Genomic DNA, 6,489 nt, shown 5'->3' on the forward strand with positions numbered 1-6,489 from the left:
GACCCAAAGAACACCGTCCCCACTGTCAAGCATGGAGGTGTAAACATTATGTTTTGGGGGTGTTTCTCTGCTAAGGGCACAGGACTACTTCACCGCATCAATGGGAGAATGGATAAGCCATGTACCGTCAAATCCTGAGTGACAACCTCCTTCCCTCCACCAGGACATTAAAAATGGCTCGTGGCTGGGTCTTCCAGCATGACAATGACCCGAAACATACAGCCAAGGCAACAAAGGAGTGGCTCAAAAAGAAGCACATTAAGGTCATGGAGTGGCCTAGCCAGTCTCCAGACCTTAATATCATCGAAAACTTATGGAGGGAGCTGAATATCCGAGTTGCCAAGCGACAGCCTCGAAATCTTAATGATTTACTGATGATCTGCAAAGAGGAGTGGGCCAAAATTCCATCTAACTGTAATGATGGGGGTAGGGAAACAGACAAGTGAGCCCTAATCTACCCGCCACTCAGTCCCTGCCTACTTGCAACGACCCGCCCTAGGCGACGGGGTACAACTGGGCGCAAATTTTTAGACGATAGCCACACCAGATCCCCGACCATAAACAAGGGTTTAGCAGAACGTTTTCTATCTGCCTGAGTTTTTTGTATGCTCTGGGACGCCTCTAGGTTCTTCTGAACCTGAGCCCAGACTGTGCACAGTTCTCGATGAACGACCTCTACCTCGGGATTGTTGGAACTACCAGGTGAAACGGAAGAGAACCGTGGATTAAACCCAAAATTACAGAAAAAGGGGGAGACCCCTGACGAGTTACTGACCCGGTTATTAAGGGAAAATTCGGCGAGGGGAATGAATGAGACCCAATCATATTGACAGTCAGAGATAAAACACCTTAAATATTGTTCTAGAGATTGATTAGTCCTCTCAGTTTGGCCATTAGTTTCAGGATGGAAGGCAGAGGAGAAGGACAGATAAATCTCCAACTTTTTACAGAAGGCTCTCCAAAACAATGAAACAAATTGTACCCCTCTATCAGAAACAATATTGACAGGGACCCCATGGAGACGCAGGATGTGTTTGACAAACAAGGTAGCTAACGTCTTAGCATTGGGTAGTTTTTTGAGGGGCACAAAGTGGCACATCTTACTGAAGCGGTCTACTACAACCCACACCACCGACTTGCCTTGAGATGGAGGCAAATCTGTGATAAAATCCATGGAGATATGGGTCCAAGGTCTCTGGGGAATGGGCAAAGAACATAGTAAGCCCGCTGGTCGGGACCTGGGAGTCTTGGACCTAGCACAAACTTCACAAGCGGCGATGTAGGCCTTAACGTCTTTAGGCAACCCAGGCCACCAATAGTTTCTGGCAATGAGGTGCTTGGTACCCAGGATGCCTGGATGGCCAGATAGTGCAGAGTCATGATTTTCCCTAAGTACCCTTAGGCGGAATTGCAGGGGAACAAACAGCTTGTTCTCAGGAAGGCTCCCGGGAGCTGAACCTTGATCAGCCGCAATTTCAGAGACTAAATTAGAATCAATAGCGGAAATGATTATACCTGGAGGCAAAATACAAGCAGGATCTTCCTCCGAAGGAGGGCTGGCCATGAAGCTACGTGACATCAGCCTTAACATTTTTAGACCCAGCCCTATAGGTAACCACAAAGTTGAATCTGGTAAAAAATAACGCCCAACGAGCTTGTCTCAGGTTTAGCCTCCGGGCAGATTCTAGGAAAACCAGATTCTTGTGGTCGGTAAGGACCGTTACCTGGTGCCTAGCCCCCTCCAGGAAGTGGCACCACTCTTCAAATGCCCATTTAATAGCTAAGAGTTCGCGGTTGCCAATATAATAGTTACTCTCAGTGGGTGAAAACTTCCTGGAGAAGTAGGACAGGGACTGAGATGGGTGAGGGACCTGGTACCCTGGGACAAGACAGCCCCCACTCCCACCTCGGACGCGTCAACCTCCACAATAAATGGCTCCATTTGGTTGGGCTGAAGCAGCACCGGGGCCGAGATAAAGCACTTCTTAAGGACCTCAAAAGCCTGGACAGCCTCAGGAAGCCAGTGGAGGAGATCAGCACCTTTTGTGAGTGAGATCCATAAGAGGCTTAGCGATGACCGAGAAGTTAGCAATAAACCTCCTGTAATAGTTAGCGAACCCCAGAAAGCACTGTAACGCCTTCAGGGAGGCAGGTTGGACCTATTCCGCCACAGCTTGGACCTTGGCGGGGTCCATGCGGAATTCATGAGGAGTGAGGATTTGTCCCAAAAATGGTATCTCCTGCACCCCAAACACACATTTTTTGGCCTTTGCAAACAGTTTGTTTTCTCGAAGGACCTGGAGCACCTTCCTGACATGCTCAATGTGGGAGGACCAGTCCTTGGAAAACACAAGTATGTCATCAAGGTACACTACAAGAAATAACCCCAGGTAGTCTCTTAAAATCTCATTTATGAAATTCTGGAAGACCGCGGGAGCATTACACAACCCAAAGGGCATGACCAGGTATTCGAAATGACCTTCGGGCGTGTTAAACGCAGTCTTCCACTCATCCCCCTCTTTGATGCGGATAAGGTTATACGCCCCCCGTAGATCAAACTTAGAGAACCATTGGGCCCCCTGAACCTGATTAAAGAGATCAGGAATCAGACTGTAAAGGGGGGCAATTGACTATCTGTATTATCTCCCTTTTCTCTGTTCCTAGTCCGTTACCTCTGTTTCCTATATAGTCTGCTTACTTTGTATTGTTCACAATGTGCACACACTCCAGTCCGTCACACACCACAGGAGTAACATACAACCCTCGCACATGCTTAAATATATAAACATACTTTACTCATAACATAGACGTTACAAACCAATATACATGTGGCGGAACGGGTGACGGTTACAGGCATTGTACCCAGATAAAGGTTAAGCCTGCCGCAAACCGTCGCACTCCCGCCATCCGGGTGCCATAGCTTAGATGGCGCCCGGTGCTAGATGGGGATATGTCCCCTCAAACTGCATTACGTTATGTTTGATAACCAGTTGTTTTATATTGTTTTGTATTCAGTGCTGCTTCAATGTCCTCCCCTCTAGGGTTAATCTTACACTGCAGGAGAATGAGTTACAGACTGAGAGCGGGAACTTGTTTAATGTAAATAAGAAAAAGGAGGGGGAAAGAGCAGGAAGCCTGATTCCTGAGGGAGGGGGAGTGAGGGATATCGTGGTGCTGTGTGAGAACTGAGTGAGTTGCAGCCCAGGAGAGGATGAGATAGCAGTGTGAGCTGCAGGCAGGGGCTGTCTACCTCAGAGATGGTAACTGACCTAGGGACAGTAATAGAGGACAAGTGCTGGAGTCCCATCTAACTAAGGAGGATCTGGAGACACCCCAAAGGATGAAAGGTACAGTGGAGAGACCCCATAGTGAGGTAGCCTGTCCCATCCAGCCCAGAGGAGAGAAGCAGCGATGCATTGGTTCTGTGTGTGTCTGTCCCTGTTAATAAACGCGCCGCTGTGGCTTGTCCCCTGTTAATCTGTGTCGCCTGAATCTATCGCCCACATTCTCTTGGCGTAAACCGACCCCCACTGACCCGGTTTCGCCACAATACACTACATCAAGATACAATACATTACATAGACAACACAACCACACACAGCTGCCTCTGTCCCTACCTTCCCTGGACACTTTGCACATGTGACTAGTAATGTGTATGTATATATAATATAAATCCAGGTCCCAACCTTATACGGTCTCCTGGTACTACAACTATAACCAAAGCCACATACAGCGCCTGACCATTAGTACATGTACATATAGAGACTCAAGCTTAAAGAGCATATATATATCTACTCATCTATAATAGACATAAGATTCCTAGAATATCTCTATGTTCGCATATAAAGTCTGCTGTAATATAATTATACTTATATACATACACAGAAAGCACACATATAATATAACTTAGTTGATGATTTGCGGTGCCTCTGCTCAGCCGGAAGTGCAGGCTCCCGCATTCCTGTATATAACCTCTATCCCCCTGTGTGATAATTACTGGGTGTGTGTGTGTGCAGGGAGCTGGGTGCCTGTAATTAGAGCAGGGAATGACCCTGTGAACATAGAGGGTGTGGCAATATGTAAATAACTGAGATGCTGTGGAGGGTGGAAAAGGGGATAGAAGCTGTCTCCACACGTGCAGCAAGGGATCATGGGTACGTTGGGTTACAAGACGGGAAACAGCCAGGACCAGAAGCAAGGAATGCTGGCAAACAGAAAGAGCAACAGTGACGATGGAGATCAAACAGAAACTGGTTAGAAAGTATGTAGGGGGTTTTAGGCACACCAAGGCTGGGGGACACTTTTTAGAAAAAAATGTTTTCCTGGCCAACCCCATTAAGGAGAATTTGGAGAGGAGTTTAATATGAAAGTCCTCCTCCCCGGCCAGGGCAAGGTTCTTCTTTGTGAAAAAAAAAAGACTGATCTCTTCAACCTTACATCGACTACTGGGGCCTCCACTAGATCACAGTCAAAAATAGATATCCATTGCCGCTGATTTCAGAACTGTTTGACCGCATACGAGGAGCCAAGATTTTTTTCCAAGCTAGACCTTACAACCTAATCCGGATTCGCTGGGGTGATGAAAGGAAGATGGCATTTAACATCCGAGATGGGTACTATGAATACCTGATGATGTCCTTCGGTCTGTGTAACGGTTCTGCGGTCTTCCAAGAGTTCGTTAATGACATCTTCGTCACCTCCTCTATGTCTATGTTGTGGTGTATCTCAATGACATCACAATCGATTAAAAAAGGACTATGGATTAAAGCTTTTAAAGTCAATGGCCATTCTAAGCTGAATGTGCCTGCTCTCGTCAGATCGCAGAAGTTACACGGCTTAACGCCTCGCTAGTACCAGTGTGGGAGACTGTCTTTGAATCCGTGGTGCTGTTGACCTATTGTTATGCTGTTTAGATTTTGTTTCACAATCGATTAAATATAAAAATAGACTAAAGCTTTAAACGTTAACGGCCATTCTAAGCTGAAATGTGCCTTTTCTCTTCAAATCGCAGATGGATAACACTTTAATACCTCACTAGTACCAGTGTGGGAGACTGTCTGGGAATCCGTGGTGCGGTTGACTTTTTATTATGTCATTACATTCGCAGAGTCCATGCAATGATGTCAGGACTCCAGTGGGGGAGGGGGGACTCTCTCTTTTTTTTCAGGCCTGGGGAATCATCTTAACCCACCCCTAGGTACTAGAGGGTGTAAAAGGGGGCTTCAGGCTAGAGTTTCTCTCTCTCCTTGAGGAAAGATTTATCCCAACAAAAAATCTGAGGGATATTTTCAAGAGACAGGCCTTACTAGAGGAAGTCCAATCCTTGATTCAGAAGGGGGTGATATATAACAAGTTCTTTGTTCATGTCGGACATGCCTATGGAAGACACCGCCCCCTGGAATGCAAGAGGAGTGTACAAAAGAACTTGCAGCTGAGAAGCCTGTGGGGCTTGGATACTCCCACATCTCTAGGGAGGGGGCATGTGTCTTTTTCTGTGTTTCTTTGTTCTGAATAAAGTTCAGTTCGCTTCCTGTTCTATCTGAGGAAAGCTGTGTACCAACATCTCTGGCTGGTTTACTTATTTCCATGCATGCATTCAGGTTTCAATTTACAGAGGTGGTTATTCGGTGTGAAATAATAGGGAGAAGGAAGCTACCCTGAAATACGGAACTGACATTTATACAATGGAGACAGGGAAAATTACCCATTTTTTTCGGTCTGAGGAGTGTCTGCTGTTCCTTTTTTTTATATGTTAGACTATTGACTAACTTATCGCGTAAATTTTGCGGGCGTCTGTATGACATCAGGGGTGTGTTACTAAATGACTCAATGTGTTTGTAACTGTTCTTGATAATGCCCCAGTGTCTATTAAAGATCTTTGACACTTCCCCACTCAGATCGTTATAGGTGGAAACGAAAGGAACCCGGGTAATAGATTTGCGCTGTCTAGAGTTCACCAGTAGATTACCTCTAGGAATACCCATGACCTGATCTTTATATGAATGCAATAATTTTTTTGGATAGCCTCTTTGTGTAAAGTTTAGGACCATCCGACATGTCCCTCGGACTTAATTGATTGGATCACTGTACAGTATCGGATTTGGACTTTTGTCCGCTTTGTTGACGTGCAGACTTGTTGCTAATGGTTACCTATAAGAATGGCCCTTCTTTTCTAGTTGTTATACGTCATCTAGTTTGTAGAGGTTTGCCATTGACCTCTTACGCCTGCGCAGTAAACTATGCGTCGTGTAGTTGCTATGCAACATGACACTTCCGGGATGATGACACGAGCATGCACAGTGCTGTTTAGAAGATGCCATATAGTCAGACTACACATGAGTCTGGCATGAACATGGATTAGCATATCTGATTTGCATGCAAGGTCAGCGATTGGTGAGTGGCCTGATAGCTCTGCCCCTACACATGAGTCTGGCTTGAACACGGATTAGCATATCTGATTTGCATACAAGGTCAGCGATTGGTGAGTGG

General features: G+C 46.0%; 1 pseudogene; it reads left to right on the plus strand.

Annotated features, from left to right (window-relative positions):
* Positions 1–4,776: 4,776 nt before the first annotated feature.
* On the plus strand, positions 4,777–4,895 carry LOC142697909 (5S ribosomal RNA; annotated as a pseudogene).
* Positions 4,896–6,489: the final 1,594 nt, after the last annotated feature.

Source organism: Rhinoderma darwinii, chromosome 1 (assembly GCF_050947455.1).
Source record: "Rhinoderma darwinii isolate aRhiDar2 chromosome 1, aRhiDar2.hap1, whole genome shotgun sequence".
Taxonomy (NCBI): Eukaryota; Metazoa; Chordata; class Amphibia; order Anura; family Rhinodermatidae; genus Rhinoderma; species Rhinoderma darwinii.